This window comes from Maniola hyperantus, chromosome 1, assembly GCF_902806685.2.
Source record: "Maniola hyperantus chromosome 1, iAphHyp1.2, whole genome shotgun sequence".
NCBI lineage: Eukaryota > Metazoa > Arthropoda > Insecta > Lepidoptera > Nymphalidae > Maniola > Maniola hyperantus.
The window spans coordinates 9,882,912-9,892,805 of record NC_048536.1 but is presented as its reverse complement, the minus strand read 5'-3'; positions in this window follow the sequence as shown (position 1 = coordinate 9,892,805).

Below are 9,894 nucleotides of genomic sequence, written 5' to 3'. Positions count from 1 at the left end.
ATTAATGATATAAAACAAGCACGTATAATTTAAGTGACACGATCACATTTTTTGTAGCTCGTTAAGTCGACTACACCTAGTGAAGTTACAATTTTTTTTAATTTAATTAATTGCTATTCCAAAGAATGCTCTTTTTATATTGCATAGTGGACATGCAATGCCTACATACCTATCTACTACTGGCCAAAGTAAACGTTCTAACAAAAATCAATATTTATAAGTTTGTTTATTCTACCATAAACTATAGTACCTAAACTGTTATTTATTAGACATATTCGAAGGCATAGAACTGAAAAGAAATAAAAGCATAGGTACAAGTAAATTTAATTACATTCAGATGTAGGTATGTCGATCGACTCATGGCAATACAGAACAGGCGAACTTTGCACAATTTATCAAATTGAGTTACTGAGGGGCAATATCGCAGAGTGAACGCAATATTGCAGCGCGTGACCGCGTCTGCAATACGCGCTCAATACATCGGCCGGCGCCGGGCCCGGCACGTCCGCCGCCCCGCCCGGCGCCCGTCTTCGGCCGCCCGACCCCCGCCCGCCCAACTGACCACCTAGATATTTAGCTAACAATGCCTCGCCGCGAACGCTGGCCACCTAGCCTGCTCCGTCCCGCTCCCGCCGCCGCGCCGTGCCGCCGTCCGACAGGGAGCACCGCGCTCGCCTCCGGTCATTGCTATATTTATTGGTGACGCTCATAAGTACGCGGGTCAGGTTATAAGTTCTACGAAATGAATGGCCGGGCCACGTAGGAGGCGAGTACCCGTCGGGCTTAACAAGAAAGCACCTCCACAGGACTTGGAAGGGGGCCCGCCCCACCCTCGGTAGCATTATAATTAAAAAACAAAAGAATACAGAGGCACTCAGCCTCTTGGCTGCCGCTCGTTCGACTTTCATGAGAAAGTGCAGTCACTAAAGAAATGGGTATTGATTTTTATTTCCCTTTATCAATAAAATGTTTTACGTGATATATAGACGTACTCGTAGACCAGGGAAACAACTGAAAAAGTCTGAAGGCTGTGGAATTTTAACTTTTCTTCGGAAACTTTATTTGACCATATAATATAGACAAAATGTGTAGGTATAAATATGTAGTGTATGCCAATAGGGCACCTATTTAATTTAAATTGAAGAAAAATAAGTAGTAAAACACAAATCCGAAACGGGACCCATGTGTGGGACGCTTACAATTCATCTGAGCGGTTCCTATTACGAACACAATTACGGACTTCGCAGATGACCGCACGGTTTTATAATGCGAAGGCACCGTCGTCCAGCCTCCCGCCATCCCTCACCGCTCCCTTGACCATCGACCGACAATTGTAAATGGCACATAAAATAAATGAATGTGCAGCGGGACTCGCCTCTGCAACAGACAATATAAATTACAAACGGACGATTATATTCCGGCGGGAATGAAGCGTTTTCCTTCAGATACACTTTGCATTATACGCCGATCCGGTGCTGCTCGAGCCCCTTTCTTACGGAAGAATTATTACCTAAAACGAACGGCCATTTTTAAAATATTTTTCCGCTTGTACTGACTTGCTTAAATACCAGGTTCTTGTCTTGGATGCAGTTCAGCCTTGTTATTATCAACTACTAAGTAGTAGGTAAATGTGGCAGTTACAACTACCTGTGACGACGTATGGCGCTGAAACATGGACACTGACAGTTATTATCTTATGCACAAGTTCAAAGTCGCTCAGTGTGCTATAGAGCGGGCTATTTTGGTGGGTGGAGAAAATCCGTAGGAGATTCAAAGTAACCAACATAGCTCAACGAATTAGCAAGCTGAAGTGGCAGTGGGCAAGCCATGTTTGTCGCAGAACCGATAGACGTCAGACGTTTTCTGGAGTGGAGATTGCGTGCCAGAAAGTGCATTGTGGGACGACCTCCAACCCGCTAGACTGACGACCTTAAAAAGGTAGCGGGAAGTGGATGGATAGATAAGGAAGGCGGATGACCGAGTGTGGGGGCGCGCTCCCGGGAAGGCCTATGTCCAGCAACAGGCTGGTTGACTGTTATCATAATAAATCCAAAAACATATTATTCTAAAGCGTTAAAACTAATTTCCAATAACATGTCACTTTTATTACAAAGAGTAATTATTTACGAGACAATTAAGGGAGGGAGATGCTCGCCGTGCACACAAGACGGTGCCGTAAATTTGTCTGCCTCCACAAGGTACCTTGCTATAACATAGCTATCAGTTCAACAATAATAATGTACTTTAGTATACTTACTAAGGTATTCATTGGCCAATTAATTTGTCTAATAAGTATTAAAAGTGTTAGAAAACCTATAGTACGCGACAAGCCGAGATGAACGCCCCGCACCCGCGATTTTTCGCACCGGGTTAGCGCGTGGGCTGTGCGAGTGCGGGGCGTCCTCCCGCCTCATACCCCGATTGCCATCTCAACCTGTCGCGGACTATACACGGGGATACATAACCTGATTATTTTTTAATTTGTCCCAATTTTTCAGTCTTCTTTCACTAGACAAACCTTATATACTTGCCTACGATAAAACTTGTCGCCACCGTCGCTCGCCACCATTGAAAATATCAATCGGTCAACTTATAGGTACGCCTGTCTGTCTCTGTCTTTAGTGGTCGCAAAGCGATATCCCGCTCCATTAACATATTTTTAAATAGATGCCTATTTGCAAAAATTGTCGTACAGCTACCGTTTTAACCTACATGTCGGTAGTTTAGTCAGAAATTACTTTTGTGCATTTAGAAAATCACAGAGACTAATCACGAACGGAATGAGTCATTCGATATCACAGACCAGTCATTTGGTCAACGTCGCAAAACTAATGACACATAATGACGGCCGTACTAACGTTCAGAGGGTGGTGACCAACCAAAATTACACTACATCCCAGCTAAACAACTTTAAACCTTAACATTAATGCTTAAGGCTTTAAGATGGGTCATGCATCAGTCAAGGTCTGTTAGCTAGCCTCCCAGGGAGGTCTTCGGGGTCCAGTCGCGACCGACGACGGCCACCTGAACACCCTAGCCACAGCTAATTGAAGCTCCCCACGGTAATCCGGCAAAATATTCCGAAACGCGTGATCAAATTCGTCTAAATGTTGATCCAAATCGAAAGTTCTTATTCCCCCTTAGGGATTGAATTTTTAAAAATCTTTTCTTAGCGCATGCCTATCTGCATGCCAAATTTTAGTCCGATCCGTTCAGTAGTTTACGCTGTGCGTTGATAGATCAGTCCGTCAGTTATTTTTTCCGTTTATCCATACTAATAATATAAATGCGAAAGTGTGTCTGTGTGTCTGTCTGTCTGTCTGCTTGCTTTTCACGGCCCAACCGTTCAACCGATTTTGATGAGATTAGGTACAGAGTTAGGTTATATCCCGGGGAAGGACATAGGCTACTTTTTATCCCGGAAAATTAAAGAGTTCCCACGGGATTTTAAAAAACCTAAATCCAAGCGGACGAAGTCGCGGGCATCTTCTAGTACGAAAAAATATTGTAGATATTATTTTAAGTACTTCTACTCTGCAGGGTTGAGTACACCATGTACCTACTTAATTAAAAGCTCCCCACAGTAACCCGGCAAAATACTCTGAAACGAGTGATCAAATTCGTCGAAATCATAAATGTTGATCCAATCTACCTAATCGAAACTCCTCATTTACACGGAGCGTAAGAAACGAATTGAAAAAAATCTAGATATTATTTGAAGTAGGTAGATTAATAATAATAATTAGCCCTCACCTATTTTCCCGCGAATCGTGAAGCACAATATAATAATAATTATTGCAAATTGAAAAAGTGTTAGTGCACTAACTGCGATGCAAACAATAATTAGAAATCGTAACACTTAAGTAAATCAAAGCAAAAACCTACATTATCAGGTCTCAATTATCGGTCTTGTGTTTCGAAGCAGGTAAGTCGCATATTGATGTTATCTTCTATGTGAAAACTCTACATGCATGTGATAGAAAGTTTTGTTTTAGGTATTACCTTTTAAAAATCCGTATGTTATTTGTTAGCCTGCTAAAAATACTTAATAATTGTCCTTTGATTATATTGTATACATTTTTCTTGTTTTTTAATTTGTTAACTATTTATATTTGGTGTACAATAAAGTGCATTTCTATTATTTCGTTTTCTTATTTTAATATTTTTGATATTATGCTATAGACCGTACTACTTGTTCATTTTGACTTCATTTTAATAATCAACATGACTTTTGGAGTTAAAGATATTAAGTATGTTTAAAAGAAGTTACCGAAATAAGTAAATTAAGAAGTGTAGTCTTTCGTTCTGCACGCATGATTGCATATGAGACGTTGATCGAGTGCCCCAGTGATCATGATACCGTGCATCCGTGCCATGCGTGCGCTTCTAGAAAAGAAAGGCTTGGATAGAAACAACACGGAAAAGTATTCAACTCAGGAACTATAGGAATAGTTCGAGACAGGTCGAGAGTGCAATCGGGGTATGAGGCGGGGGGACGCCCCACACACCCGCACGTCGACCGCGCTAGCCCGCACTGGGTTAGCGAGGAACTGTATGGAGATGAAGCTGCTGAGGAGCGAGCGAAGGCTGCGTGCTAATTTGGCTAATTCTGTTGTATACAATCCCTGTACTAAACTAAATAGAGCAGCATTATAAAAGGGATAGTAATATCATTTTAATTTAGTTTAGAAAATGTATACAACAAAAGTAGCTTACTTATTACTTGCTTCACAAGGCTCGTAATTTATGAATAAATTGTAAGAATAAGGCTCAATTTTTCGGAATTTTAGGGAATAGAGAATAAAGAGAGTACATTTGCTGAACGAAAGTGTAGAGTGTAGACTGTCACTAAATTGTAAAACACACGCATTCAGTGCAAACTACTGTCGTGCCTATTGCTGCCGTCGCGCGTTATCTGTCCAGGCCTTTACCCGCGCTTCTGGTACTTCGCTGGCACTTCCACCCGCGCCGTCGTCGAAGCCGTTAGGATAATAATTATTGTAAGTAAACCTACTTGTTAATCGCCGTTACAATCGATGAACTGCAATTAAATTAAAACACCTATTAGGTAGCAACTGAACCTAATGCAACATGTACTTATTGTGTAGGAAATGAAAAGACAGCCTTTTTGGGAAGCGTTGTTGTTTATTTTAATTTCCGACATGGATTCTACGTACAAAAAATAATTCTCGCAAAGTATTGGGCCGATTTCTTTTAAATAAAAAAAAATTATGCCACGGACCTACCTACTTGGTTGTAAGGCTAAAATAACAAATAGTTTGCGAAAAACCAACTATTATCTTTGTTTTTTTGTAATAATAGTGCATTTTGATGACATTATTTTTTAATAATATTTAAAAAATAATGTTTTTTAAATTTTTTGTCCACAAATTATGGTCTAGTTTCACCCGCTTTTGGGGTAGCACTTTATCAAGGGACATACTTTATATTCTCTACATCTATATTAAAAAACAAACGAAACAACAACCTTTTTTTTTTATTATTCAGATACAAGTTAGCCCTTGACTGCAATCTCACCTGATGGTAAGTGATGATGCAGTCTAAGATGATAGCGGGCTAACCTGGAAGGGGTATAATGGCAGTTTTTATTAAACCCATACCCCTTTGGTTTCTACACGGCATCGTACCGGAACGCTAAATCGCTTGGCGGCACGGCTTAGCCGGTAGGTAACCTTACCAAAATATTACGTTTTATTAATTAACCAAACATATTTTTTGTTTATTAATCCAAATAATCAACACCCCTGGTATATACTACTAAATGTATGAAACGTAAACCACAGAAATATTCCCTCATTACCTAATCTGGCAATCAACTAGTTGGATCACGTTTTACCTGCATCCTAATTTCAGTACACAAACCGCAGTGGCCTCCGCTGAAAATCAGGAAAATCAGCACAAATTATATGATTATGCTATTTACGCTTTACCTTTGACAACCGCTTGTTTTAGGTGTTGGTCATTCATGTTATGTAACACTAGAGACAAAAGTTATTGTATACAAAAGAATTAGATTATTTTAAGAAGGTATTTCATAGGTACTTCTCGTATACCTACCTACTATATAGTCGCTACTACTACTACTACTACTACTGTATTTATACTGTACTACTGTAATTATCTTCTATCTAAATATATAAAAGGAAAATGTGACTGACTGACTGACTGATCTATCAACGCACAGCTCAAACTACTGGAAAGATCGGGCTGAAATTTGGCGTGCAGATAACTATTATGACGTAGGCATCCGCTAAGAAAGGATTTTTGAAAATTCAACCCCTAAAGGGTTAAATAATGGTTTGAAGTTTGTGTAGTCCATGCGAACGAAGACGCGAGTATAAGCTAGTATTTATTATATATATTAAAAGGAAAAGCTGACTGACTCATCTCTCGAGATTAGCCGCCACAGCCCAAATTCGGTTGCAACTTGGGAGGACACTGTTTTTGTTAAATCAAGATTCTAGCTGCGTAAGTTGAACGCATCGGGGCTCGAGTTTTATCGTTAAGTATCCCAGTCAAGAGTTACATAAATAAAAATCGGAGACATGAGCTAACTAACAACATTTATGCGGAGTGAGTGCCTAATTTATCGACAATCTATCCTAGTCCTTATAATTTACCAACTAAGTTAGCTGTTACATAAGTTAGTAGCATACATCAATAAGCATATTCCTCAGAAGGGCACTCATCTCACGAGTTATCTACTTGCCTACTTACGATATACCTAAATATACTGTGCACATTTTCAAAAATTATAAGTAGGTATACTTACGTTCGACTTTATCTTGATCCCATCTTTATCTCCATCAAATATTTTCAGCATTCCAGTTTTTCTCTGAAGTGAAAATTAGAAAGTAATCACTTAGTATTCAATTTGAAATGCACTTTACAGTAATCCTATTTCCATAGACGAGCGTGTGTACGTTCAGTTACTTTCACTACGCTCTTTTCCATCAGGAATACTGTGATGAGATGATAAATCAAATGATGACACTCTAACGATATAATTAATCATACTTATTTAATTTAATGGCTAGTTATACAGTGCGCGGCCGAAAGTAATGTACATCTGAGGGCGATTGTCTAAAACCTGCATCAATCATTATTACAATCTCAATTGTTCTGATTGGCTGAATTTATGCGATTCTTGTTGCAACAATGCATTGTAGCCAATAGTGAGCGAGCATTAACCAATCAGAGATGATTGCGATCGTGACATTGTAGCTGTCAAACAACCGCGGTAGAGCCACCGGTCTTTACACGGAACAGAAGACATTTCGGCTTTGTAGAGCGTTGTCTCTGTCACTCATACCCATACCTATATAACATTTTGTCGATCTCAACGACAGAGACAGTGCTCTACAAATCTGCTATCTCCATTCTCCTTCTAAAGGTCGATGTACATTAGTTTCGGCCGCGTACTGTATCTATGTCTGCGACAGGTCGAGATGGCAATCAGGAAGGGAACCCCCCCGCACACCCGCAAAGTCCCCGCCTTAACACGGTGCGGGCGAACGCGGGTGACGTTCGGGTGTGCGGGGCGTCCCCCGCCTCATACCCCGGTTGCCATCTCGACCTGTCGCGTACTATACTATCTTTTTGTATTTTTTGCAAATATTTATAATATTTTATCTTTAGGTAGGTATATTTTTATACTACGTCTACGTAGATGATGTCCGCGACTTCGTCTGAGAGGGTTTAGGGTTTTTAAAAATCACATGAGTCATCTTTGATTTACTGGGACTAAAAAAGCCCCCGGGGTGTGCGACCCTTGTACCAAATTTCGTCAAAATCGGTTAAACGGATGAGCGTAAGGAAAAGCTAGCAGACAGACATACAAAAAGACAAACACACTTTCGCATTTAAATTATTAATTATTATTTATTATTGTGTTTTTAATGTTACTATGTCTACACCTGAATAAAAAGGTGGGCATGGCAGTGGCATCTACTTCATACATGCAAAAAAGCACTGCCTATCCCTTCCTTATGTCAGCCTAGTATTTCGGTGACTCGTATCCAAGTCTGTAGTACCTGTACCCAACTGTAGTAAGTTCGTAACAAATGTTTACAAGTAAGAGATTTAACTGCTAACTGAAAATAAAGGTTAGATTAAAATTATACTTACTAGAAGTGATTTAAGTAACTAAAGTCAATTTTATTTACGAAACAACATAGCTACAGTACCTAAAAGGTACATATCAAGTTAGTAATATGTAACACGGGGAGCGAGTGCTGGACGTGTGCGGAGATAGAAATGAAATTGATGAACTTTTCTCGCAGCAATAATGGCTTTGGCACGTACCAACATAATTCCCAACAAAACTTCCTCACGGCCCGCCCAAACGTAGGGCTGAACACACTTACTTACAGCTGAAATTAATTATCAATCTACCTATCTACAGACAGGTAGATTGTCTGATCTGTCATTAAGTTATTTATACTTAGCAACATTCTTATTTAAAGTTAAAAATATCACACCATTATTGACAAATAACAATGTTACTAAGCAACTTTTAGAAATATCATAGAGAGAATCAGGGAGCACGGCAGTGCCCCCGCCAAGACGAACCAAATTAATTATTCAATTCATTACGATTTCATTTCATTCTTAATACGAGTATTTAATTTTGTCAAAGACTGTATACTTATGGTACTTTTGAGAGAGTATCACAACAATAATAATATCTGCCGATATTTATAAATAGAATATTGATTTATTCATTTCGGCCGTTAGCCTGTATCATAATAATTATTATTATACCCGAATCTACCTACATTCTTACCCCAAAGCCGAAATTCAGTTTTACAATTCGGTTTTGGACTGGGCAATCCTGAATTAGGTTGAAGATATTTTTACTTCTTTAGGCTTAGAAACTAAAAAAAAGTCCTGACCTACTAAGTCACAGACTGACTCATCAACGCACGGCCCAAACCCTTGGACCTAGAAAATTGAAACTTTGCACAAACAAATCTTCTATAATGTAGACAAGGAATAAGGCCAGATTTCTCAAAATTCTCACGGAATAGGAAACATAAAGAGGATTTATTTTTGCGCCAAGCGAAGCCGCGGACGGTTTCCGCGTAAAACAATATTTTTATTTATTTGTTTCTTTCAAGCAACGAATATCGATAACAACATACATAAGTTTAATCTACATATAAGATAAAATGAAAACATAAGCCTATGCTATTTTTACTTTTTCAGGCAGCCCTGCGTCAAAGGACAACGGTCGACGGCGCGGCGGCTGAAGAAGGGAGCGCACATCCAATATAAGAAGAGAACAAAATAGGTTTATGTCGGATACTTTGACCATTCGCCCGTAAAGTAACTTCGCTCTACGACTGACGCCCGCAGCCTCATATATTGCTACGTCCATATATTACATATCTAATAACATTACATCTCATAATATCTTCTTCCGGCAATACCGGTACCTATTCAACTCTTAAAAGATTACTAAAAGCTTTTAACACAGTTCACGAAAGTTAGGTATCTTGTAAGTTGTAACTTGTCGAGGCTTTTACGTTACTGGCAGGCGTCAAATGTTCCTAGATTTGACGCTAGGTAGCCTATGAAAAGCCTATTTTTCTTTTATTTCACGTCACCCATAGCCTTTGACATAGGTAGGTAATATCGTCGATTCAGATCCCTCACACTAGTTCACTCTTCTTTTAGGTTCTGCATCAGTGTATACCTACCTAACTTTCGGTTCTAAAATACCTAGGTTATTATTACGTAGTTATTGTTGGAGAGTGGAGACGGTCATAAATTACTTTTTATCCCGGAAAATCAAAGAGTTCCTATGGAATTTTTAAAACGCTAAACCTAACGCGAAGTCGCTTTCATCATCAAGTATCTATTAGATAGTAA